The following is a 26,922-nucleotide window of genomic DNA, read 5'->3' as shown; positions in this document are numbered from 1 at the left end:
AGAGGTGCTTTACTACTGAGTCGCGTCCCCAGCTCTTTTTTGGTTTTATTTTGAGACAGAGTCCAAGCTGGCCTCAAATTTGTAATCCTCCTGTCTCAGCCTCCTGAGTTGCTGGCATTACAGGCGGGCACCACCACACCTGGCCTGTGCTTATGTTCTTAGGGAGCAGGGCTGAGAAGTCCAGCCTTCTTAGGGCTGGGCCTGCGTCTTCTCACTCCCAGGTTGAGCTTTCTTCCTGTCTAATGGGAACACCCCTCCATTTTAGCATCCCTGTTTTTCAGAGGAGCGGGTGGGGATTTTGAGATGGGTAGTTATTGCCTCATCCCCCTGGGGTGCTTGGGAAGGGCAGTGGAGGTATTTGGGACAGGACCCTGAAGGGCTGTGTGCTTCATGTGGGCAGGAGTAGGGTGTGCACATTGGGTCCCCAGTGTGTCCAGTATCTGGGTGACACATGGCAATTGCTTGGTGTGTGATTGAGGGCCATACTGGACAGCATTTGATATTTAATTCCTGCTCCTCTTACCTCTTCCTGTCTTTTCTATGGAAAACTGGGGCAGAGAAGTTTCTAGAAGTATGAGCCCAAGGGGATTTAGTACCCTTAGATTATTTTATTTTCACACAAGACAGTTGCCATCTGTTTAAAGCAGCTTAAGTTGCAAATATTAAAACCAGCTCTGCACCCTCTGCCCTGAGTTCTGGGCACCCTTGGCAAAAGTTCGCTCAGCACCTATCAGGCTCTGTGCTGGGCACTATTTTCAGCCCGTGAGACAATAGGGAATGATCTGTGGAGTGGGGAGCTGGCTCAGGGAGGCATGGGGTCCTCTGTCCTGCGGGGCCTCTGGTCTGGGCACCTTGGAACACCATCCTGACAGTTCCCTGTTCTGCTCTTGACCCCCAGTTCGTTCATGTCAACTGATCAGTTGGATTAAAAATATCTTCAGAGTCTATTTCCAGTTCTGGGTTAGTTCTCACCTGGTGACTCTTGTTGGGGGCTGGGTGTCCTGTAGGGATGTCCCTCCCTTGGGGGACTCACTGCAGAGGAGCGAGCCCAGCCTGCTAAAGTGCACTGAGATGCGAGGAGCCCTGTGACAAGAATGAGCTCAGAAGGCCACAAGGATGAGCAGGGGGTGGGACAAACAGAGGCATCTCAGCTGGTCCTGAGGTGGCAGCACCCGCCCACAGCCGTGTCCTCCAGACTTGAGGTGGCCCATCCCCCACAGCAGAAGGCCAGTGGCTCATTCCTTCACGTGTTGGAGATTGTGCCTGTCGTGGGGCAGGCGCCTCCTTGGCCCTGAGGTTACAGGCGCCTTCTTGGCCCTGAGGTTACAGTAGCTTGTAACCCCAGCCACTTATGGGACCAGAGCTGGTGACCTCTGTCTCCAGAAAGGCACCTGTTCAGCACCAGGCTTCCTCCTGGGGCCCGAGGCGAAGGCTCCCTGTTATTTTACTGGAGCTGCTGTAAAAAATGACGCCCCACGTGGTGGTGGCTTCCAACAGCAGAAGTGTGTCCTCGCCCGGCCTGGAGGTTGGCGAGGCCCTGCGTCCCCTGAGGGCGGGGGCGGGGGGGAAGAAACTCCCTCACCCCCTGCAGCCCCTGGAGCCTCTGGGTGCTCCTAGCTTCTGGCTGCCCTGCTGAGACCTGCCTCCTCCTCCACTGGCCTTCTCTGGGCCTGTCCCTCCTTCTCCTCTCTTACGAGGGCTCCTGTCATTGAATTTAGGGCGTCTAATCCAGGGCCACTCATCTCCAGTTCTTTAACTCAGTCACATCCGCAAAAACCCTTTTCTCAAAAAAGGCCACCTGCATTCGTTCCATGGAATGTCGTTGGGGTGGACACCCTTCAGCCCGCGGCAGGGCCGGCATTCCTGGGGAAGGTCGGGCTCCCTGGGCTCTTCTCCGGTTTTCCAATTTGTTCTTTTTTTTTTTTTTTTTTCTTTTCCTCTTTTTAAACCTAGACAATTAAATATAATTTTTTGGATATGATTTCACTTTCACATGAGTGTAAGTCACAAAAATAGCACCAAGGGCTCCCACAGGCATTTTACCCAAGTTCACCAGTTCCAACCTTTTGCCCCTAAGTAGGTGAAACGCGCCCATGTCCTTCAGGCTGAGCGGTGGGTACGCTGTGAAGCCCTGCCCTCCCCCAGCCCAGCGGCCCACGGGTGACTCCTGGGGCTGGACAGTTGTTTTGTCCCTTAAGGCAGCTGGTCTGCCCAGGTTCAGTGTTGGCATTGGTGTTACCCCATTGGGTAGTAAGAAGAGCGTCTGTTCCTGAGAAGGTGACACTGACCTGGCAAAGTCACAGCAAGGGTGAAGTCGCAGTGTGCTCACCCCACTCTGAGCCAGGGGCCACCCTGGGCCCTGTCCACTTCTCCCTTCTCTCTGATGTTCCAGCTGCAGGCTCCTGTCACCCAGTGAAGGTGGCTCCCTGCCCGCTGCACTTTGGTCCGTTTCTGCCCCACCCCAAGCCTTTGGCTGCATCTGTTTCTGCCCCATTCATCTTACTGGGGCGTCCTGTTGAGGGCTTCCCAACACCAGGCCTTCAGTGTGGCGAAGGGCCTCATGCAGTCACCTGGAACTTGCAGAGAGGAGTCACTAAGGAGGAGGATGATGAATTTGGGGTATTTCTCAAAAGAAGTGACAGCTGCTGTGGGTTAGAAGGCCACCTTGGGGGCATCACTCAGGTGAAACAGGTAGGGAAGCGGGTGCAGGGCAGGGCCAGACAGGTAAGCCGACTGCTGGCGTGACCCAGGACGGTGCTTCAAGCTCTGAAGAACTTCCATTGTACCCTGAGGTTGTGGACCTGCTGCGAGGAGAAGAGGCAGGGGTTACTGGATGGCCGCCATCCAGAAAGCTTACCCTGAGTTCAGGCAGAGTCACAACCGGAAACCAGGCAGAGAGAGTGTCATAACGCAGAGACTGTGTTCAGGGCACAGGTGGGGACGGTAGGTGGGACAGGTGGGGAGGGTAGGTGGCTGGGTTTGAATTAAATTACATTTTATTATTAGGAGTCCCAGTAAGTGCCAGCAGGTCAGCGTAGCTGCTGCTGTCATGATGAGAGGGAAGGGTGGTGATGGCATGTAAGAGAAAACCAAGTGACAGGCCTGTTGGCATCCCTTCACAGTCCTAAAAGCTGTGGGAAGGGGCAGGGACAGTACCCTACCTCGACGACATGGATGGGGATGCAGAGGTGCTCAGAGGTGACGTGAAGCGCATGGAGTTAACACGCCGGGGAAGTGGCAGGGCTGCTCCGGGGCCCGAATCTGGGGGCTCCATGCCAGGGTCCCTCTCTTAACTTCTTGAGCACCAGCCTGTTTCTCTCCTGTGCCGGAGTTTTCCACATCAGTCTAGGAAGTAAGCCTTTGTTGAGGCCCAGGATGGCCGCGGGGATCGCCCCTCTTCTCGGCAGCCAGGGCAGGCCTTGGGAGCAGCGTGGAGCTTGCTGTGGTGTGGCAGTTTTCTCTCACCTGCCCTGCTGGACGTCACCTCCGGCCGTGTGGGGCCGGTGAACACCAGAAGTGGGGCTGTCGTGACTGAGGGATTGCAGTTTTACTGGGAATTAATTTTAATGGGTGGAAATTTCAACAGCCCCTTGGCCAGTGGCTGCCCCACATAGTTCTGGAGTACTGGGCCACCTGATATACTTGGCTTTCCATGTTGTGCCACTAGAGAGCCTGGTTCTGAGCCCAGTTAAGGGCCAACTGGGCTTCTGCGGGCTTCCGGGTGGATCTCAAGACGGTCTCTGCTCATTATCCTTTCTGGCTCTGGGCTCTGTTGCAGGTGGACATGGGTCAGCTTCAGGCGCTTGTGGAATGTTCGAAGGACCTTTGTGGATGCCCCTTTCTTGCTGGGTTGCCCTCCCATCCTGCAGGTATGCAGAGGGAGCACCTGCTGGTGGGATATCTTTACCCTCCCTGGGGTTTGTTCAGACCCTGTCCCTCTGTCACAGCGGAAGGAGCTGTGGCTGGGGTGCCCGCTGCTGAGCTAGGCCCTGAGCCGCAGGCCCCTTACTCCTAGAAGGGAAGCCCCCCAGGAGTCCCTGATGCTCAGCTCTGGGAGATCTTGATAGCAGAGCGACCTTTTGGATAATGAATGTTTGTTTCTGGAGACTCCTGGGACACATACGCAGGCTGATTGCAGGTTGGGTGTTTTTTACAGGAACGAGTGTCCACCCGCTGATCACAAGTGGTCAGGTCAGAAGGTCAGGGCCTCTGCTTGAACTGAAAGCCACACCTAGAACCTCCTGTTGAGGTAGGCGATGAATGAGGTAGGCGATGAACTGGGGAGAAGGGGAGGTTGGCTCTGGAGAGCTTGGAGAAGCGGGTAGAGGGAGGGCATAACCTGGATTGGGTCACTGAAGTCCGAGTCCTCATCTGCCGAGTGCCCCAGATCCCCACCCCAGCCCCAGTAGTGGGTACAGGTAGGCTTGTGAAATGCTGTTGGCCGAAGGAAACAAAAATGGCAGAGGCCAGTGTCAGGCAGCCCTGAGGACACTGGGGTGCTTCATGGGGTGCGTATTCTGGGCGGGACTGCGAGGTCTGTAAACACTCCTGCCCAGCAGTGGCTCAAGGCTTGGGCCGGCTGTGAGGCCACTTTAGGAAGGCTCACCCTGTGTCCCTGGTAGCTCTTCAGCAAGGGACAGCTTAATGGGCAGTGCTTCCCCCTGTCATAAAGAGGGAAGGGTAAAGTATTTCAGGTATTTGAAGACTCCTTTTAATCTCGGCTTCATACATGCAGATAAGGAGAGGTGCTCATGGTGGTTCTAGAACTTGCCCAAGGCAGATTTGTTGAGAAGTATTCCATCACACACAGGCCTCATATGTACATGGGAAAGTCCCTCTGGTCAGTTTACCTCCTTTGACATTTATTGAGTGCTTGTAGTATGCATGGGGCTGCCTGGAGCGTGCACTTTGGATCTGAAATTCCTGGAATCCCATGGCTTGGGTGTTGCTTCCTCTTGGGTCCCTGTTCTTGGTTCATGGTGGTGCCCAGCTACCAGCGGCATGCAGGAGGAGTGGAGCTCAAGGATGGCTCTGGAAGGACCGCTGGCTCGTTCCACAAGCGCATTGCGCTGAGTTTTCCAAATGGCAGCCTGGGAAATTCTGGATCTGTCAGAGCAGAGTGGGAGATCTTGAGAGATCTTGCAAACACCTGGGGTTACACAGATGTCTTTTCTGTCTGACCTTTTAGGAACAGGGTGTGCACTGAATGGTCCCTGAGTGTGACTCACTAACAGTTGCATGGTTGGGATCTCTGTCATCAAGACGACACTGGCCTGGGGTTGTAGCCTAGTGGCAGAGCGCTTGCCTAGCATGCGCAGGCCCCTCGTCTACTCAGACCACCCTTGAAAAGCCAGCCAGAGAGTCATTGTGCCTTTTCTGCACTTAGAGCCGGGAAAGGCAGGACATCTGGCCTCAACCTCCCTGGACGCCTGCTGCTGGGGGCCCTGCAGATTGCTCAGCAGTCGCTGCTACACTCCATCCTGTAGGGGCTGCGGCAAGACCTGGAAACTGTGCATTGCACCAGGCTTCGCCTGTCATTGTCACTGCCATGTTGATCAGTGCTTCCCACTGGCCTCTGCGGCACGTCGCTCCAGGTGGCCCACTTGACTGCTTTGCAGGAAGTTGCTGGACTGAGCAGCAGGGCAGGATTTGGGGAGCCAATCACCCCTGGCCAGTCTCTCAAAGATTGCTGAGTTGTTCCAAAAAGAGCTCCTGAACCGTGGCTTCTGTTCATTTAGGAAGACCTCTGCCCCGTGCTGTCTTGGGAACATGAAGGAGAAATTGCTGGTTGCTTTGCCCGTTGTACTCCAGCCCAGTGGCACAGTGGGCTCAGCTATAAGGAGGAGCCATCCCAGGGGCCCAGAGAACCAGCTGATTGTGGGAAGGACAGGAGCATTGGAGCCTCTGGAAGCTTCCAGATGACCCTGATGCCAGCCAGGGTTGAACCTCACTTGGCCATTTGATTGGGCACTCCCTGGCCACCTGTGTACATGTGGTTCATGAAGACACGGGAGACACACCAGTCAGGACATCAGGGTAATGGAGACAGGGAAAGAGGTCACTGTTGCCCGCGGGGCTTAATCCTCACGCCTCACGCCTCTGCAGGAGGAGGGTTCTGAACTGGCCCTGTTTTATGAATGTCAAACTAAGGACACAGGGTCTGCTCGGAGGCAAAAGGCTGACAGTATTGGTGTCAGGATAAGCTAAGGTCCCTGAGGTTGCAGAGCGCTGGCCCTTAATCTGGCTGTCTGTGCTTGTAGTGTCCTTGTTAGGGTTCCTGTCCACTCTGGAATTCTACCCAGGTTCCAAATGAAAGGAAAATAAAGTTCCTCATAACATGTTGCTGACCTGAGTTACCTTTTTGAAAAATACTTAGTTTAGGAAACTCAGATTTAAATCATCTGTAGGCCTCTCCATAGGGCTTTATGTATTAGGAGTAGGACATTTGAATGCACACAGATCTGGGATTCAACCCTAAGGGCATCCTGGGGAGGAGGAAAAGGACTGAATCGTGCCTACATTTTCCATTCTCTGCCTAGAGATCACATTTCTTTGACTTAATCCTCAAAAGCCTCCCGAGTTGATCTTTTCTCATAGCCTGAGTTCTGTGTTTAGTGCCCCAGGGTTCTGTCCCAGCTCTTGTCCATACATTATTGCAGTTTTACCAGTAAAATGTCACCACCATGGTTGCTGTCACATATTGCACCAACAGCATTGTCGTTGCCAAGAATGGAATTGGAGAAGACAAAATCAATAAGCAGCCCCCGTGACTAATCACGATGCTTCAGATATCCAATATGCTCCATTCATACACTGAACAGAGAATTTACACAGGCATAGATATAGGGGGGAAATAATCTGTAGCCATTTTTTTTTATCCGATGTTATAAACATTTATCTATTTTATTAAAACACTTTGTAAATTATCATTTTTAAAGCATATGTAATGGTTCTTTGATAAATCATATTCAAGCCAGTCCTGTTGTTGAAAATCAAAGTTTCTAATGAGTTTCTGTTACACATAAGGGTTACATAGTAACATTGCTGTTACTGTGAACATCTTTGTGCACATGCCTTTGATGGAAAATCCTTCCGACAGATTCTTAGCAGAAGGATCATTGAGTCAAAGGGTATGGCTTTATGATTCCAGATCCTTATTACCAAATTACTTTCCAACAGGATTGCTTATGCTTCCTCTGTTAGCACGTGGACATGTCACTTTCGCTACAGTGGCATCAACCCTGGGTGTTATGAGCTCAGAAAACCCAATGGTGCAGAATGGTCCCTTGTTGGGTTGTACCTTTTCCCCTTAGTGAGGTCCTGTTCTTCTTTCCATCTGCTTGTTTACCACTCTCTTTGGGAGTGCTAACTTTGGCTGCTTCTTGAACCAAGTTGGTTACTTTCCATGTGGACTCTTTCAAGTTGAGCCAGTTACACTGCAGCCTTCACTTAAAACCAGTGAATTTCAAAATTGAGCCTTTGTGTGGAAGTCGATTAGCCCGTTGGCTCCCCTTGGAAGGCTGGGACTCAAACAGCCGCGCCTCACATCCTCGAGTTCTGCATGAACTCACTGGACGGACTCGGGGTTTTTATGACTTTTAAACTTCACACTTTTACCCTTAGGATTTTCTTATGAGCAAGGTAGGGTTTTTCTTTAGAAATAACTTTGAGACACACCTCCCTTCAATTATTTTTGGGCTTCCTAACTCAACAACAACAACAAAAAAAGAAGAAAAGTCCCTGTGTGTTCCTGTTAAGTCTCTTTATTTGTGGGTTGCTTGCGTTTCTAGATAGCTTTCTCTGATTTTCTCTTGCTGCCTCACACACCACATCCTGTGGGGCTGAGGCTTCTCCAGCACCTTGTATCTCTGCTGACTGCCGTGCCGTGCCTCTGGCTGGAGCCTTCCTCCCCAGGAAGGCTGAGGCTACTTGGAAGAGGCCGGGCTGGATTTTAAAGAGCCAGTGGTGTGTGCTTGGATGTGTAGAAATACCCATATTCAGCTGAGCAGGAATCATAGGATGGGAATTGGAATTTCAACTTAGAGGTACAGAATCTTAGGGCTTATGTATTTATTGGTGGTAATGGGGATTGAACCTGGGGTCTTCACATGCTAGGCAAGTGCTCTACCGCTGAGCTACGTGTTCAGCCCAGAATCTCAGCATTTGAAGAACCTCAAAGGTCACCTCTTCCATCCTTCTCTAGAGCAGGACTCCCCTCTACAGCATTCTGGTGCGTTGGCTGTTGCCTGCACCCCTTCCAAGAAATTTATGTCTTATTGAATAAAACCATGTTCCTACAGGCTGATTTCCCTTTATATATATTATATATTTTATATATCTATGTGTGTGTGTATTAAATGATTCCTAATTGAGAGGATGTGAAGGAAAGCAAAAGGGACACCGGAACGCCCCACATCAAGCAGGTCTTTCTGTGAACCCATGGCGCTCTCTGCAGTGTGCTTTCAGGTCCAGCTGTCTCAAGTAGACTCCCTGAGCCTCAGTTTGCCCATCCTGGGACAAAAAGGCTGCCTTTCAGAGCTGGTGTCTAAGTGATAGCCCCCCCGCCCCAGGGCCCTGCACGGGGGAGGTGGAGATCCCGGCCTGATGAGTGATTCCCCTGTGCTGATCTTCTCTCCGATGCTCAGGCTTCCTTCCTTTGCCTGGGCTGATTCCTCGGGTGATAGTTGACCCGGGGTCACTCGAGAGCACTTGCACTTGAGAGAAGTCATTTCTTTTTTTGTCTTCTCTCCTTTCTGCTCTGGGAGAAGTCAGGAAACTGCTCAGAGGGGACTACTTTGGGGGCAGATGGAGACCCACAGGTGACTTGGAACATGACAGGATAGTCCCCTGGGAGCTGTGATTTCTAGACAAGGAAGGGGCTGTCCTGCTCTTAGTCCCCCCCCCCCCCCCGCCTTCTCAGTCCTGGCATTTGTTAACCTGGGGTTCCCCTTTCTGACTCTGGGAGCTCTGAAGCTGTAGCCCTCAGGGACCCTGGGCTGGTTCCCAGTCCAGCCAGCCTGGCTCTCGAGGATGTGGGAGGGGTCACTCTTCCTGTGCCTGGGGTTGGCCTCCACTGGACATCTCCTTTACTCTTCCTTCCACAGGCTTTAGCAACGAGGCCTTGTAATCTTCTTTGGGACGCCAAGTCCCCCTCCCTGGCGCTCCGGCACTGTAGGCCTCTCCCTGTGTGTACCAGCTGCAGTGTGAGCCTTGGGGCCTCCAGCTTCAGCGCCCCTGTCCTCGCCTGTGAATTGCCAAATGAGTTCAGAGGAGTCTTTTTTTTTGCTTTTTTGAGCCTTCAGCGTTTTCTTTAGAAAAATGAAAGGCTGAGACTGGGAGCTTTGGTGCTTTCTTAACCCCTCCACCTGCTTTGACAACGGAAATCTTAGGCACCAGCCTTGTCCAAATAATTAACTCGTTAAAGGAAAGCTGCTAAACCAGGCGCACACCTGTAATCCCATCGATTTGGGGGGCTGAAGCCGGAGGATGGCAAGTTTGGGGCCAGCTTTAAACAAATTAGTGAGACCCTGTGTCAGAGTAAAAAGTTAAGAGAACTGGGGAGGGAGCTCAGTGGTAAAGCACCCCTGGGTTCAATCCCCAGTATTCCCACCCCCCCGTACCCCCCCCCCCAAAAAAAAAAAAGAGGAGAGCGGCTTTGGTCAAGATGAGTGGCTGTTCTCCTGCTGTCCCCACCTCATCTACATCAAGTCCTCAGAACTGACCTGCAGGAGAATTGCCTGGACCCCGGGGGATTTGTGAGCACAGTTGGGAAGCAGCACAAGGCCACGAACCACGGATCTAAGACCAGCGTCCGCTCAGTGACCACTAACTGTGTCCACCGCTTCACACAGGTTCTGTGATTCCTGCGGGCGCTCCAGGAGCTCCATATCCTCCACCTTGTATCTCAGAAAAGGCCCCAGGCTCAGGGAGGTGCTGGGCCCTGTGTACCTTGGCTGTGCAGGAAGGAAGTGGTGGAGCCCCATCCCAGCGCAGGTCGCTCTCAGCACAGCCCGCCTGCTTGCTCTCTGAGCTTCACTGCCTCCCTGCGACGTGGGACTCCATCCTCGATGGCCCAGCATTTTTGAGATGGCTTCAGCTTAGGGACCTGTAATAACAGGCCAGAGGCACTGGTGTTTTCTAGAACACACCACAGCATTTCATAATGTGCCTCCGTGAAGTCACTGGTTCCGTGATGTCTCGGGCCCAGTCCACCCCTCCCTCCCGCCGTTCTCAGGACTCCCTTGCACTCACCGCTGGCCTCATCCCTTCTCCCCTCAACACCCCCATCTCCTTTTCCAGGCTTCACCATCCGCAGTGAGTTCCTGGGGGGCCCTGAATGAGCCTAGCCTCGGGGTCTTGTCACATCCAGGAGGGAGACGGAGGCCACATCCAGGTTTCTCCTGGCCCAGGTCTGCCCCTGAGGCTGCTTCTCAGCATGGAGGTGCCAGCCCCCAGCTGCTTTAAGAGAGTGACAGAGCGGGGGAGAGAAGCCCCTGTGGACAACCCAAGGATGGCTTCTTCAAGAAGTCTCCCTTCGTTCTGAAGCATGGGCTAGCAGCTGTCACCCATCACGCGGGTCCCAGGAGCGTGATGGCTTTTATCACTATAGGATTAAGTCTGCAAGCTGCAGTGATGGATCTTAGTGCCTTCTGTCAACTGTCTCCACTGGTCAAAGGCAGTCGGAATCCACATTCACGGTGATAGATGTTACAGGGACAGACTGTCCCCTTGCCGTGCCCCTTTGGGCTGTCACAGTGATGAGGTGGTGGTGTTTACCTGGTAGCTCATGAACAGAGCCAGGACTCAGCTTGCTAATGCCAGTGCTTTTCCTGTATGTTCTCTCCTTTCTTTCAGGCTGCAGGGCACAAGCTGCCGATTTCTTCCAGGGAGTTCTCCATGAGTACCTTAGTCATCACCTTCATGGCTAACGGTACCTGAGAATCATGGCGAATCACTAATTAAATGCACACGAAGTCATCGTTGCCCTTCATTTATTGGGTAGCAGTTTCAGAAGTGGCTTTCACGTTCAGCAGCCGTATGGGTCCATCATCCATTTGTTCGTACGTTCACCTAATCTCTAGAGAAGCTTTGCCAGCCATCATGCCTGTACAGGGTGTTGGGCAAACAAAGATAAAGAAATGGGTGTCCACCTCAACCACCGGGACGCAGCCCCGTGTTAGAAGCAGCGCGAGTGTTTGCACGCTCTCCGTCGCTCACACTGATCACGGTTGTGAACCCGGGCGGCTTCGGCATCCTGGTCAACATGGTGCTCCAGGGAAGCAGCTCGCACCTAGGAGTGCTGCTCGCTGTACTTACTGGTCTTCATCCTGGTGCCACAGGACCTGAGCACAGACCGTAGGAACCTTCTGGGTGCATGCTGGGTTCCCTGGGCAGCAGTTGTGGAGATGTAGACTAGTGAGCAGAGTTTATCATGGGGTGCCTTTGGGATCAACAGCGGGGTGACCAGGAGGATGAATCCAGGATGAGACAGAGGGAGAGGTCAAGCTGTGACGGCGTTACAACAACGGACAGTCCTACAGGCACCCAGGAAAGAGAACAACCTTTGAGAGTTGCCCTAAATCAGGGTGAGGTTTATCTGTCACTGCTTGTAGCCTTGCCTGGAAGGATAATCTACCTTGACCCGAGGTAGTGATATCCAGATGGCCTCTCGAGAGGACCGGCAGCTGAGCATCATCTACCTGCGCTTCCACCCACTGCCTTGAGTGATGGCCAAATGGATATGTAGGTGCTTTGTTCCCATTTTGTCCTCTGGACCCAGCATGTAAGAAGCACTCAGTGTATTGTGGAAGGGAATTATCTAAGCTTCGTAGGAAGCAGCAAATATTTACTGTTTTGGCAGTGGTTTATTTTGATCCTGTTACACATCGGGCACCAGTGCTGTTCCTTCAGAGTTTACAATCTAGGGGTTTTGAGGTGGGCGGTGGTTCAATCTGGCTTCCTGGAAGACTCGACCTTCATTCTGGGGGTGTGACTTCCTGGACTGTGGGCTCTGGGCCAACTTTGGGCCCAGTGTATCCTTGGCTCTCTAGAAGATGGCTTATTGAGAACGGAGAGTTGAATGGGTCTGGGATGTTTTCTCAGGGAGGGGAATCTCCATTGAACTCACCAGTTGGTGCACCTGTCCACCGTGGGAAATTCCCTGCCGAACTTAGGTTCACTGGTGTTTTAACTCCCAGGAGCCTGGAACTTCCCCTGGGGTCCCATTCTCAGTGATTTTACATCACTTGAGTAATTAGAGAATGGAACTAAGTGGAAACACATACGCGTGCACATACGCACACACACACACATATACACGTACATACACATATATATTTTTTTCTTTCTGTGAGTCACCAAAAACTACAGTATATACAAAACCACTTAGATTTTTTTCCTGTATGCAAATGAGCTGTCATTACAGTTCAGGAAGTAGAGACTCTGAGCAGCGAGAATGAGATGAGATCAGTAAATTCTAGATATGAAAGAGGCATAGAGATTGCCTGATCCAGCCTCCTTCCTGTGCAGGAAGCCCCTGATGGGGACAGGGCCGCGGCTGGGTGCTAGGAGAGAGGCGCAGGGTGTGCGGCTCTGTTCCCAACGCCCTGGGCTCCCCGGGAGCAGGAGGAAGGTACCGGGGCATGGTGGTTGTGTTTATCTGCACAAGTCACCCAGGTGATCAGAGAGGCTTTTACTGAAAGCAGTGGCTTTGATGTTCTAGGTGACAAGACCCAAGCATGCTGGCAGGAAGGGAGGTTTTTGGGGTTGGAGAAATGAAACTATTTACTTTTGGTGGTGACTTAATCACTTGACACCCCTAACTACGGTGGGAGGATGTTTGTGAGGGAAAGTTGAATGCAAGAGTAGGTACATAAAGGAAAGTCTGAGGTGGTCGAGGAGGTGACCCTGCCTCCACGGCTCAGGGAAAACCTCCCGTCACAGCGGCCTTCCAGTCTCTTTGCTCCCACACCCCTAGGTCCTGGTTTCAGTGGTGAGATTCACAGGGCACTTGATGGTTCCAGAGCACCTCGCCTCCTGCAGCCCCCACAGGAGACAGTGCTGCTGGGCGCTGCTGCCTGACTCACCCATACAGCCCCCCAGGCCACTTGGCTTGGAAACCAGTGGTCTCCAGCTCTGGACCCTCTTCCACAGGGCCTTGGTGGACCTCCCTGTCCCTCCTGGGGAAGGCGCAGGCTTCCAGAGCCTGGTTGCTGGGGCTCAACTTTCTCCCCCTCCTACCACCCTTTGTCCTCTGTGGACACCGTGGGCGCCTTTCCTGGCCATTCTTGCCCTGGTTTCTTGAGCTGTCAGATGGGGATGGGAAGAACCCTGCCTGCCTCCTGTGTTGTCGGGAAGCACCGTCCGCTTCCTGGCAGGTGCACTGTCGGGGTTGGTAGCTGGGGTCAGGGTTAGTGGGGGCCAGCTCCCTTCCATGGGTTTCGCAGCAGAGCTGGGATTTCAGACACACACAGACTTGGCCTTAGCCACGCCTGATCCCCTGTGTCGCTGCTGCTCCTGAGTCTTTAGTCCTTCTAGACCCTCTGTCCTCACCCAGTAGGAGGGTGTTCACTGAGTGACAGCTGGTGCCAGAGACCAGGCCTTGCACAGCAGAGCACAGAACAGGCTCACATGGTAACTGCAGTCATTTATTGTTTGGGGTTCAAACAAAACAAAATAATTTTTTTTTTTAAGTAGAAAATAAATTTTGCTATTAGAAGGAATTAATTAAAATACATTTTGAAAAAGTGGTCTTATTCTTTTGCTGAAATTGGAATAAGCCTCTTAGCACGTTTCCTCTTGCTATCATGGAACACCTGAGATGCTGATTTGAAAAGCAGTTCATTTGGGCTCACTGTTCCGGAGGCCAGGAAATCCCAGATTATCAGCTGCCTCATTCTGCTTCATAACATGGCAGAAGTCAGAAGGACAAGACAGCAGGTGCAGAAGAGGCAGAATACCAAGGGCAGTTTTGCTTTTTAACAATATGCTATTTTAATAACTAGTCGAGCCCCATGAAAGCAAGCAAGAACTCACTCATCCATGAGAAATAACCCAGGCCTAAGGAAGGCATGAGTGCCTTTGAACAACTTGCAGCCCCACCTCCCACTATGACGGTCACTTCGACATGAGCTTCAGTGGGGACAGACTACTTTCAGATCACAGCAGTAAGACACAACATCCAACAGGGAGAAGCACTTCATTGAAGCCTCCTGCCTGTGTCCCCAGATTACTGTCTCCCAGATGACCTGCCTGTCACCAGTTTATTGGGTCTTCCAAAGATAGTCTGTGTATTGTTGAAAAGATGGATGTCAGTGACTGTGTCTACTAACAGTATTGAGCACCTGCTGTGTACAGTACTGTGCTCATACATAGAGGGCAGAGAGACATGGGCTGGGGCCCCTGCAGTCCACCTTTGGGTTTCAGGGTCGAGTCTCTGAGGCAGAGGAATGCTGGTCTTGCTGCCGTGCTGACCTGAAGTACCCACCTTCCCACTGCCTGTGGAATCCCTGTTTGGCAACCTGGGTTCAGATGCCAGCTCACCCATGTACCTGGCTGCCTGATGGGAAGACTGTGTCCTGTTTGTTTCTGTTGGTCCTGTGAAAAACTGCTCCTGGGTCACATTAATGACAGTAATGATCCACTCTCCTTTGTTTTCCTTGGTGGGACAAAGTGGTGGTTCAGTTGAATTTCAGTTTTATCTTTTGTAATTTTCTACACCGTGAATTGCAACGTTTGTAAGTAGGTAACATGGGTTATGCTAGAAAGATCTTTATTTTTTGCTTGCATGAGCAAGGTTAGTTCTCAGCTCCCTAGACCTGTGTCTCTCCTTGTCTTTAACCTTTGATCATCTTTTATTCTGATGACTTCATTCAAACTAGCAGAAAAAAAAAAAAATCACAAGGGTGATACAAAGAACTGCTGTATACCCAGATTCACCAGTTGTTAGCTTACACTGCAAAAACTCTCCTCTCTCTCCCCTGTTTGAATAAGGTGCAGCCATGACCTTTTATCCCTAAATATTCAGGATGCATTTCTGAAGAACAAGGGATTCTCTTGTGTAACCACCGTGGGATTGTCAGACTCAGGAAATGTAGCATTGCTGCAACTGAATTATCTAATGCACGGACCAGTTTCATCCGGCATCCTGATGTCCTGTTGGACGACTTCTTCCTGATTTTGAGTCCCTTGTCCATGGCAGCCATATCCCTTCACCTTGCCTTTAACCTGCAGCATCTTCCTTGGCGGTTCCCCAACCTTGACCTTGTTGCAGAGGTCTGGCCAGTCGTTTGGTAGAATGCCCCTGGTTTGGGTTAGGGCCTTCGTACTTGAAAGCTCATGTTCACCACTTGTTCGACGACGTCCCCTATATCCTTGGTGGTCCCCTCCCCTGTGGCTATCAGTGACTATGTCCATCGATCCATCACGGTGCAACCCTGATCTGGGAAGGTAGCCACTCTATGCCTGATTACAGGCAAGGACCAGAGAGGTTGTTAAGTTGACTGCCCGTGGTGACACAGCAACCTGGTGGGGACTAGCTCTGGCCTGGCAGCCTGTACCTGTTGGAATCTGGTGAGCATGGGAGCCGGGCTTGCTGACCTCTGGGAGACGTCTGGCCATATCTGGGTTTGTGTCACTTTCTGAGGCTTCCTTCAGGGCAGCGACATATTCCCAGGCTGGCCTGTACTCAGAAACTTCCGGGGCAAAGTGGTCTCACCCTCTGCCATCCAGAGCTGCTGTAGGGGCCACAGTCCATCCCATGGTCTACTTGCAGTGGGCAGATGGGGTTTGGCTGATTTTGAGGTCAAAATTGTGTGCCAGTCTTATTTCATGGCTGGCTTTCTCCCGCTGTCCAGGTGGCTGAGGGTCCTTGCCTGGGGGGCAGCTGGTCCTGGCTGCAATCTGTGTGTCCAGTTGGCTCCACTACCTGGGCCACGTGTAGGTGGTGTTCAAGGTTCCTGCCCCAGAGGAGAGGCTGCTTGGCTGCAGCGGTGGGTGCAGCCTGGGTGCTGTGTCTCACCCGTGCGGTGGGTGCTGCTTTTCTTCTCTTTTGACCTTTTCCTGGTCCTAGGGATTGAACCCAGGGGTGCTTTACCACTGAGCTACATCCCTGGCCCTTTATTATTTTGAGACAGGGTCTTGCTAAATTGCTGAGGGTATGAGTTGCTGAGGCTGGCCTCTAACCTGTGATCCTCTTGGCCCAGCCTCCTTAGTCACTGGTATTACAGGTGAGCTCCACTGTGGTGACTCAGGCCCTGCCTCCCCTTCTGGGTGGAGAAGGGAAGATAATACAACCCTGCCTTCTGGCTTACGAGAGGAATAGAGGACCCGGCACTGGTGACACAGTGGGAATTCTGCTGGCAGACCTCGAAGCAGAACGGCTAAGGGGTTGGGCTCTCTCTACCTCTCTGCTTCTTGTGTCCTGGAGGTCTTGGGGGCCTAGATCTTCCTGTCATAGTGGCCCGGGTTCCTTCGACAGCAGAGTATGCTGGAGTAGGGCTCTTGCAATCCTGGAGACATCAGGGAAACTTGTGAGCATCCTTAGAGGGCCCACAACTTGTTGGAACAGGTCACCTGCAGAGTCCTTTCAACCCAGAGCGAGTGACTTTCCTGTCCTTGAGGGCTGTGTTGAGGGGAGATGGCGGAGGCCTGGGTGGCGGCCCCCCAGGCCTAGGCCCTGGCTCATGGTACACCTTGGGCCTCTCCCTGTTCCCCGTTCTTCTGCCGGGCTCCCCAGACATCTGAGCGGGTTCCCCATGGCCGCCCCGTGCTGCACCACTCTCCTGCCCCTGGTTTGTCTTGTGTGGGAGTGACCCCACTGCTGTCCAGGTTCAGAGTGTAGACAGGATGGGGACCCTCCCACTTTGTACCAGGCTCTGGGCCCCCAGCTACCCTAGGCCTCTCTCCCTTGTGCCTGCAGCCCCTAGGGAAACTTAAAAATGAGCCCCTAGTTTCCCTGGGACATCGCTCCTTGCGTGTGGTTAACACATTGATTAAGAACATTAGGCTGCCTTGGAGAGAGGTTCTTTTTCCTACAGGAGCCAGTGATCTGTGTTATCACTGTTCCCACAGCTCGTGCCGACACGGGGGTGGGGGGCAGCTGGCAAACCAATGGTTCACCTGCACATTCTGCTAGGGGTCCCGCAGCCTCCTTAGCTGGCCTCAGTGTTAGTTTCCATTTTAAAATGAGAATGTACCTGTGTCCTGACCCCCCAGGATCACCGTGGGTGTTCAGTGGGGTTCCATGGGACGGTCCTGAGCGGAGCATCCTTGGCAGGGTGTGCTGGTCAGTGGTCGTGATGAAGGCACCTGTAGTTTACAGAGCCACTCCTTCCTGTGCTGTCCAGTGTCGCCCACGGCACACCGGGAGGTGGGCAGTGCTTCAGTCCATCCCATTTCACAGATGGCTGAACTGGGAAGTGAGGGCCACAGCCTGGCTGCAGCTGGGGACCTTTGCCCCAGCCCTGGTCTCTTCTGGACTCTCCCTGCCTCACGTAGTCTCCCCAGCCCCAGGGGCTGAGTCCCTGCGCCGAGGGAGTCACCCAGGAGCTAGGAAGAGGGGAGACTTTATTTTTTTTCTTAGGAGTCATCTAAGCAGTGAAATCTCAGGCCTCCATTTAAGTGACAATAAGAGGTGCATGTCTAAGTGCTTTTAATTTTATGCTCTGCGGAGATTCTCAAGGCTAGGAACAAGTCTTCAGGACAACCACCTGAGGCTCAGGGTTTAACTTGCTGAGGCCCCTAAAAGACCTTTGGAGCAGGAGGGGTGGGTGCCAGCCCAGGAGGTCTGATAAGAGCCACTGTCAGCCAGGAAGTCCTGCTGTCCTTTCTGGGCAACCAAGAGAGTGTGTCTTGACAGCAAGGCAAAAGGTGCTTTCCTTGCCTAAGTGCCCGGGGAGCCCGGGTGGGTGCAGAGGCGCCAGGGCCGGTGTCTGAGTGTGCGGCGGCCAATAGTGCTTTTCCTCTGGGGGGATCCACCCTGCACTGCTGAGAACCGGGCTCTGCACGCTGGGCGGGTGGACCAGCACTTCTACAGGAGGAGGCGCGACTGTGCTGAGCTGCTGCAGGTCTGTCTGGGGTGCTGACCCCCCAGGGGAGAATGTTGCCTCGAAGCAACAAACATGGCCATGCCCTTCCCAGAGGAGAGAGGGGGATTCATCGTGGCTTGGGAAACATAAGCTGCCCTGCCCACTGCTCCCACCTGTGGGGCAGAGATATTTGGCCAGTATTCCTAGAACTGAAGGCAAATCCCCCTTCAGAACTTTCCAGTGTCCTCTGTCCTGAGCCTGTGCCGACAGCCCCATCCCTTTAACCATGTCACTGCCAACATGTTGGGTTGCTTTAGGGACAGGGGGCACCCCGCTGTGAATGTGATTGTAAATGTACAATGTGGCTTTCTGTGGAGTCCACACTGGAGCATCACTGTCCTCGAAGGACAGAGACGGTATGTGCCCGAGCCCCCAGACAAACACCAGGCCAGGTCTGGGGTAGCCTAAGAGGGTCTTCCTGAGCCATGAGGCCAGGGGCCTCCATGCTCCTTCCTGCAAGGTCCCATCCTTCTGGCCACCCCATGGAACCCTCTCAATGATCAGTTAAGATAGCAATCTCTGATGACACTACAATTTTTGTTCCCTGAGTAAGTAATGCATGTTGACCACAGATCACATGCTAGATGATTGTGTGGAGCTTCGATAAAATTTCTGACAAAGTTAATCTGATGCAGGTGCCTGGCTCACACAATCTCCACCATCTACGGGATGAGCCGGGCCTCCAAGGACGAGCCATTCCCAGCATGAAGTTATTGGGTTGTGTCTTGCTCCTCTCCCCCCATAATTCTTGCTATCAGATGACTGAAAAGCTCTGGTAGGAAAGGAGACAGGATTGATGGGCAGGGACTTGGGAGTCAGGAGGACCCAAGTGCCAGTTCTGGCTGGGCTGCTTGTGTGCTTTCTGAAACGGGGATATCGGATCCGATCTCCAAAGGTATAGAAGGCATCCCATAGGACTTGGCACATAATAGTTGGCAAATAAATGTCTCTTTCAGGGGGTTGCTTTTCACTTGGCATATAGTGAATGTGAAGTTTTGATTTTATAATTGAATGAATCATCTTTTTATCAAATCCATTCAAGAGAAACATTGATATTAATAATTCTCTTTTTCTTATGTATTTCTAGAATCTGGCTACACCTGGGATCTAAGTGCTTTTCATCTGAGAAAATGCATCTCTATTCAGCCCCTCAGGACTTCCCTGAAGGAAAGATAGGATATTTGAGGTAAGGGATGTTCTCCTGAGCCTTGTGGGAGCAAATGTGACTTTCGGAATTGGTGGTCTCAGCAACAGAATGTGGGGTGTGGCGAATGGGTGTGGCGGATGGATGTGGCGGTATAAAAGCTCCCACTGACACCCAGGTGTGAGGGGTCTCCCGCCTGGAGCAGCGAGTCCCCTCTACCCTGTCTGTGCCTGTTTCAGGCTCCCCTGACACCCAGGTGGGAGGGGTCTCCTGCATAGAGGGGCAAGTCCCCTCTACGCTGGCTGCAGTGGTAATTGAGCTCCCACGACACCCAGGTGGGAGGGGTCTCTTGGTTCCTGTGCTGCCCTCGACTGCCCGGGAAGCCAGTGTGCTGCGGCTGCACTGCCCTGGTCCTTGCCTTGCCCACAGTCCTGTGCCTAGGCTGCTCTCCCGGTGCCTAGCTGAGGGAGAGCCCACCACCGTCTCTTGGCTGAGCTCCCCACTTCTATGCATCTGTCTTGCTCTGACGTTGGAGACTTCTCTGGGGAGAGGAGGAGCAGGTGGGTCAGGTATCAGGTCACAACACCTGGGGGGGGGGGGGCGGATTGGGAGGTCTTCCTCTGCCCAGTCGGATCATTGCGTTTCCTCCTTCCTCCTTTCCCCTCCGTCACGTGCTCCAGCTGTGCTACGTCTGTGTCTGCCTGGAATAAAGGGAGCTGAGGCCGGGGCTTCGGCAGACCTCAGTCTTCCCACTTGGACTCTTGCCTTACCTTGGGCAAATCACTCAGCCTCGCTGAGCTCCAGATTCTGCATCTGGAGGCGAGGGACGGTATCAGTGCCTGCTTCATGAGATTGCTGTGGGTGTCCCATGAGGGTGGACACCCAGAGCTTAGCAGACTGCCCGTGAGGAGGAGGAAGTAAGTGCTCTGGGATGAAAGAGGTCTTTTCGTATTGATTTGTTCCTTTGATGTGCCAGACCATGTGCTCTCTGCCCTTCACCCACCACCCAGTCAGCCTGGGAGCTGGCTTGTGAATTTCCTTTGGGGCTGTGTGCAGCCCTTGTCCCAAGCAGAGCTGATGAGTCCCTGCACTCGACTGCAATGGGCAGCTTAAGATACAGCTCCAGCTGGGCGCCGTGGCACATGCCTGTGATCCCGGCAGCCCCGGAGGCTGAGGCAGGAGGATCGCAAGTTCAAAGCCAGCCTCAGCAATATCGAGGCACTAAGCAACTCAGTGAGACCCTGTCTCTAAATAAAATACAAAATAGGGCTGGGGATGGGAGTCAGCCGTCAATCCCCAGTGCCAAAAAAAAAAAAAATTAAAAAAAAAATACCCCAAGATGTTGGAAAGAATTAATTGCCTGGTGAAATAGAAACAGTGTGATCCCACCACCAATTTGAAAGGTGTGCAGGGATGGAGAGGAGGTGAGAGAGTGGTGCTGGTGAGAGGGCTTTGGGAAGTGAGCCCAGACAGGTGACTGCAGAGAGCTGCACGATGTGGTGTCCCTGATATGGTGTCCCTCGCAGCCTCCCTCCACACACTTGGGACCTGGTCTGCCCTGGTGTTCAGCATTCCCGGGACATGCAGAGGTGGAGCGAGCGAGGCTTTGTCCTTCAGTCAGGTGAGGGAGACGGGCAGCACGTGGGGTATGAGCACAGTCATCCCTCGGCGTTTTCAGGGGAATTGTTCCAGGTGCAAGGATGCTCAGGTCCCTGGCAGCTCTGGAGTACTATTTGCCTACAGTCCATGCCCATCCCCCCGTGTAGTTCAGATCATCTCTAGATCGCGTATTATAGCTAATGCCCTGTAAGTAGCTGTCACACTGCATTGTCTGGGGAACAGTGACGGTGTCTTTACCATTCAGTAGAGATGCAGGTTTTCCCCCAAGTGTTTTCCGTCTGCAGTTGGTTGAATCTGCAGATGCAGAACCCGCGGATGCTCTAGAGGGCTGGGTGTGCATGGGAGGCAGGGAGGGCCCATCTCTGCACAGGGAGGCCTTCAGGAGGCTGCTGCCCCGTGCCCTTGAAGGGTGCCCGTGAGTGGGCCTCCCGGGAGCCAAGCTGCTGAGTGGCGATGCAGCTGCCTTCCGTCGGCTGGAGCGGGAGCGCAGGCGCCCGCGTGTTCCCACCCACGGCCGTTCATCTTCATTTCATGATCGATTCCCACGTCGGGGGAGGAGGCTCATCTGCAGTGTGTACAGCTGAGGTCCTTCCTGCTCGCGTCACGGGCCTTGCTCGGCTCCGGCAGTCCTGGGGGGGTGTCTCAGGAGCCTTGCTCCTGTCCAGCTGGGGGCTTGGGGAGCAGGAGCGTCCTTTTCTGAGGGTCTTCATCCCCGGCTGCACCTGCAGGGCTGTCCCGGGACGGGAGGAGAGGGCAGGGGACTCCAGGCACCGGGGCAGAGGAGCTGAAAGCGGAAGAACAGCCCTTGGTGCCGGGCCATGAGGCAGCTGTGTCACCCGCCTTCTGTGAGCAGAGAGGCAGGGCCAGGCCGTCCGAGGGTGAAAGGAGAGCCGTTTCCCGAGATCCAGCTGCTGGGAGCAGGGGACAGGGCAGCCGGGTGCTGGGATTCCTGAGCGGGTCCTGGAAAGGGCCCCGCATCAGCTCGCGGGCTTGTGGCTCTGCCTGTGCCCCCCCCACCACCACGGAGAGCCTGTCTACTGCACCCCACTGAGATGTCACTTACCTGGGCGCCACGCCAACAGGAGGTGGTCACCCCTTCCTCTGCAGGAGCCTGGACTGTGTTCGGTCCCTGCCGTGGAATAGAGGTACAGGAACACGCTGGGTTGTCCCCCGACTCGGCCTCCCCTCCCCATGTAACCCTGGCACGTTCTTCAAGTGACCTGTACCTGCTTGGGGTGGCCAGGAGGATGGCAGAAATGCTCAGTGAGTGAGAGTCCTTGACTTGCCTCTCCTCCCCCCCGACCTGTCAGGCTCCCGGCGTCCTCAGCCTTGCTCTCTCTCACCGTGGCCCTCCTTGGACAGCAGCAGGATGCTCTTCCCTGTTGGTTGGTGCTGTGCTTGGAGTCTCTCCCCCAGAAGTTCATGTGCCAGAGCCTCAAGTCTGTTAGGCACAGCGCTGGGAGATGAGGCCCCGGGGGAGTGTTTGGGTCAGCGGGGTGGAAACCTCAGGGATTGCTGGATACTTTTTTGGTGGAATGGCTTGGTTATCCTGAGAGGCAGCCTCCTCTTTCCTCTTCTGAGTGCAGCCACTTGCCCTTCTGCCATGAGGCCCTCACCAGAAGCTGATCAGACACAGCTCCTGATCTTGTGCTTTCCAGCCTCCAGAACTATAAGCTCAGATGAACCTTTTTTTTTTTAAAGTGTCCAGCCTTGGGTACTCTGTTATAGCAACAGAAAACAGGTGAAGACAATGGACTACTTTGCTTTGGACATCCCCTGCCCCCTTGCTCTTTTGGGCTCCTCTCCTGGCCTTGTCTGCCCTGGTGGCTTCTCTTGTTCCCTGCCTGTATCCCCGCCCTGGCCCCCTCTGGCCCTGGTGAGAGAGCATCAGGTCATTCCTGCCCTCCTCTCTATGGACACGAGCCAGCTCTGGTTTTTAGCTACCAGGGCGTGTGTAAAGGTGACTTCCTTTATTCAGTTTTTCACAGCAATAAAAGAACTCCTGGCCCACTCGCAACTCCACACTTGAAACAGAAACGTCTTTTCACACCACCTCGGTATTGGCCCATTTCTCTATTGCTGTTTCTTGTGGTTTCATAGTGAGGTTTCTGATGCATTGCGTTTGACCTGAAGTTTATTTTTAGTAGTGAAGACAGAGTTCAGCTAATGTCAGAGCACGAGGGCAGATGCAGAGGAGGCATTCATAAGTCTAGGGGAAAATGTGCCTAATTCTATTTCTTCTGCTAATGCCTGTCCCCCAGCACACACCTCCCTGATGCCTGCTCTGCCCCTGCAGAGGTAGGGAGCCATGTCTGGGCCGACCCCTGATAACAGGCGTTCCTGGGTCTCTTTCGGTCCAGCTGTCCAACAGCTGGCCACACTGATGAACACCCCCCACAGCCATTGCTGTGGTGGTCATCAGTACCCTTATCGTTAGAGTAAAGGCCAGGCTGTTGCATCCTCATTTTGTATTATCTCCCCAGAGGGGTTCATTCCTTCTTCAGAAGCAGCTGGGGACTTCTGTGATCACCAGCTCTTCTTCCTGGATGGGGCATGTCTATGGGAAGGCTCTGGGTCCTGTCTAGCTCTCTCCAGCCTTTGGCCTTGTGACAGGTGCATAGGACATGCTCAGGGACAGTTTTCCTGGGTTGACTGAATTTCAGGACACTGACTTTGGCCTGGAGAGTTAAGGAGATGTAGAAGCCCTCCTCCTTCAAGGGCTGGCAAGTCTCTGAGAGACACAGTGAGCCCTGCCATTTGCTGAGGACTTGATAAAGTTCTCTCTCCTTTGCTTTACTGCTCAGGTCTTTATTTTTTATTGCACACATATTTGCTGAGACCCCATGGTGTGCCACTGTGTGGGGTGCCTGGGATGAAGAGGAGGAGCCATTGTTACTGCCCTGAGGGAGGTCCAGACAAGGGGGCAGCCTCGGGGATCCTAGATCTCACGGGGGAAGAAGCTGGAGACTCCGGGACATTGCGCTGCTGAGCAGCAGGTAGATCTTCAGTGAGATTATCTGAATCCAGCCCTTGAACTGCCCCGCCTGATCTCAAGCCTGTGTCCTGGGCTCCAGCTGCTCCTTGTTCCCCTCCCTCTTCCTCCCCTCCCTCGCCTCTCTCTCTGTCCCCTCCTGGCCCTGCCTTCTGAGGACAAGGCTCTTTCTCTCTACAGCAAGGGATCTGATCTGGGGGCTGTGCTGGGGGTCCTGCCTGTGGCGAGGTCTGTCTGACTTTCCCTGAGACCAGCCCTTTCCCTCACTCCACCTCCCCGGCAGGTTTTGTGGCGATGGGCAGGACATGGCCGGCTCCCACTGTCCTCCCTCCCTGTCCTCTTCCACTTTCCTGCTGGGAGCCAGGTGCTGAGACAGGCTGCATGGAGCCAGGAGAGTGGGTGAACGGTCTCTGTCTTTAAAGGCTTCACAGTGTACTGGCCTTTACCGTCAGGGTCCTCCAGAGAACAGGACGGGTGCAAGGCACAGACAGGTGCATATCTTTATGCGTGTCTATGTCCATATCCCCATGGAGCTCTATAGTGGGTGTGGAGAGAGGCGTATTTATCACAAGGGATGGGTGGGTTCATGCCGTTTTAGAGGCTGTGAAGCTGGACAATCAGTCTCTAGAGCCCGGAGATCTAGGGGGTGTGTGGTGTGGCTGGAAGGCCAGCGAGCTGGAGAGGGGCAAGTTAAGTCCCAAGTTAAGGCCTGAGAACCAGGAAGACCAGGCACAGGACCAGACTGTGCAGTTCCAGCAGCAAACGCAGAGCCGAGCTCTCCACCTTGTGCTGTACTCAGCATTCTGTTTGTCTGTCTGTCCTGATTCTCAAGATATTGGATGATGCCACCCACACCAGACAGGGCCCTGGTTTTACTCTCTGCAGAACCAGATGAAAATTTCATCCGGAAACCTCCCCACCGGCACACACACAGTACTGTTTAACCAGCTTCCTGGGCATCCAGTGGCTCAATCAAGTTGAGACATAAAATGGATCATCAGGCTAGGCGCGGTGGCGCAGGTCTGTCATCCCAGCAACACAAGAGGCTGAGAGGCAGGAGGATGGTAGGTTAGAGGCCAGCCTCGGTGACTTAGTGAGGCCCTAAGCAACTTAGCAAGACCCTGTCTGAAAATAAAAAGTGAAAAGGACTGTGTTAAAGCACCCCTGGGTTTAATACCTGGTTTAAAAAAAAAAAAATGACCGCCACACCAGGGGAGACACAGTGTATCTAGACACCTGGATTTAATGTTGGTCTCAGCCCACAGGCTGTAGGGCCCATTCACGATCTTGGCTCCTGTTCTCATCCTCCCTGACTTTGACGTTTCCCTATGCTGAGCTCAATGCATTGTGGCTATTCTTTGTCACCTCCTTGCTTAGACATCAGTTAGGCTTTTACTGAGCGCGGCTGTATTTATAGCATGAGACTCCTGGGACTGGGGACAGTCCTGGACTCCAGGTCTTGTGCCCCATGGGCTGCCTCCCTTTTGAGATGTAGGCATTTATCCACTTCTTGGTTCATTTCTTCAGTTGTCTGTGCACTTTGTCAGCCAGTCCTGAAGTATGCTAAGCAGGGAATTCTACCAGATAGCACTAGATAAGCCACTGTCCTTACCCCGGTGGTGCTGCGGGTGCTGGTGGAGATGCAGGTACTAGTAGGGATGACAGCGATGGTGCAGGTGAGGCTCCCAGGGGCAACAGCAAAGATCATAAGCGCTCAGGTGCCTTACGCACCGTCCCAGGCACTGTGCATGCATTGCCTCATTTAGTTGTCACAGCCTAGGAGGAAGTGGAAGTCGTTAGGTAACGTCTCCAAGATGAAGGAATCTTCTCACGGAATGTACGGCTCATGAAATCGGAGATGTATTGGTGCTCTGGGCTTTTGTACAATTTCAAATTCCATCTATTTTTTTTTTTTTTTTAACTTTAGGCGAATGAGAGGACCTCTGGCTCTACTGATGGAAGTGCGGCCCCTTGCGTGACCACCATCCTGGGTCTCTGCCTTCTCCCACAGCAGATGCCTCCCCCCCCAGCAGGGTCTCCACCTCCGGCTCATTCCTCTTCCACTGCTCCCCCTTCCCCTTTCTGTTCCCTTGGGATCCAGGTTTATCTGAGGAACAGGAACAAGTTCACCATCTGGCGGGTTAGGACAGCCACCTCTGCTTGCTGCTTACCCATCCTGGGGCTGGGAAGAAGGCTCCTGGCCCCTCTGAGCCTCCTTTCCTCCTCTGCAGAGTAGACTGTTCTCAGGACCAGATGATGTTATCGTCTGTGACCCTGCAAGACCCAGAAGATGCTCCAACCGGGGGGCGTGGGGATGAAGCATGCTCTGAGTGTGTAACCTGAACACTGTCAACTGTCTCTGAAAGCCGAGCACTGGGAGTCTCTGCTGTGCCCCGAGCTTCACCATCCCACATGTGCGCAGCCCGTTTTCCAGCATGATAAAATCCTTAGGGTTTAATGGGAACCAACCGAGACCAGTGACCATGGGAGCAGAAACCTCAGGCAACATCCCGGGTGCGATATTGCTTTATCTGCACCCCCACTTCCACCTCATCACGAACCATCATGAACTTTTTGAAAATAAACCTCCATATGCATTTTAAAAACAAACTTTACTTTGAGGAGAGGTTTAGGTGTGTGGAATTGTAAACGTCCTGCACCAGTGTTCTCTATTGTTAGCCTACTGCTAATAAACCAGCGTTGACACATTCTGAGAGCTGAAGTTCATGCTTTTTTGGAGATTCCTGTCGTTTTTACCTACTGTCCTCCTTCTGTTCCTGGGTGCCTGCTGGGATCTCTCGGGACATTTAGTCACGTGCCTCCTTAGGGTCCTGTGACCTGTAGCAGTTTCTCAGATGCTCCGTGTCTTAGGTGACCTTGACAAAGTTTTGACAAAGACCTCTTTTGAAATTTGATTTGTTTCTTGCTACTAGACTGAGGCTGTGGGATGGGGAGGTACACCAAAGGTAAAGAATGATTGTAGCAGGGTATGGTGGTGCATGCCTGTAATCTCAGTGACTTGGGAGGCTGAGGCAGGAGGATCACAAGTTCAACGCCAACCTCAGCAATGGTGAGGTGCT

General features: G+C 53.2%; 1 long non-coding RNA gene across 8 annotated transcripts in view; it reads left to right on the top strand.

The window, feature by feature from the left end:
• Positions 1-26,556, top strand: part of LOC139702066 (uncharacterized) — a 140,817-nt gene extending 114,261 nt beyond the window's left edge. For all 8 annotated transcript variants that reach the window (XR_011704651.1, XR_011704648.1, XR_011704652.1 and 5 more), the window contains 2 exons: positions 19,174-19,272; positions 25,770-26,556. This is a non-coding gene — a long non-coding RNA (uncharacterized lncRNA). The remainder of the gene's footprint in view (positions 1-19,173; positions 19,273-25,769) is intronic.
• The last annotated feature ends 366 nt before the right edge of the window (positions 26,557-26,922 follow it).

This window comes from Marmota flaviventris, chromosome 15 (genome assembly GCF_047511675.1).
Source record: "Marmota flaviventris isolate mMarFla1 chromosome 15, mMarFla1.hap1, whole genome shotgun sequence".
Taxonomy (NCBI): Eukaryota; Metazoa; Chordata; class Mammalia; order Rodentia; family Sciuridae; genus Marmota; species Marmota flaviventris.
This window is presented reverse-complemented; position numbering and strand designations above follow the sequence as displayed.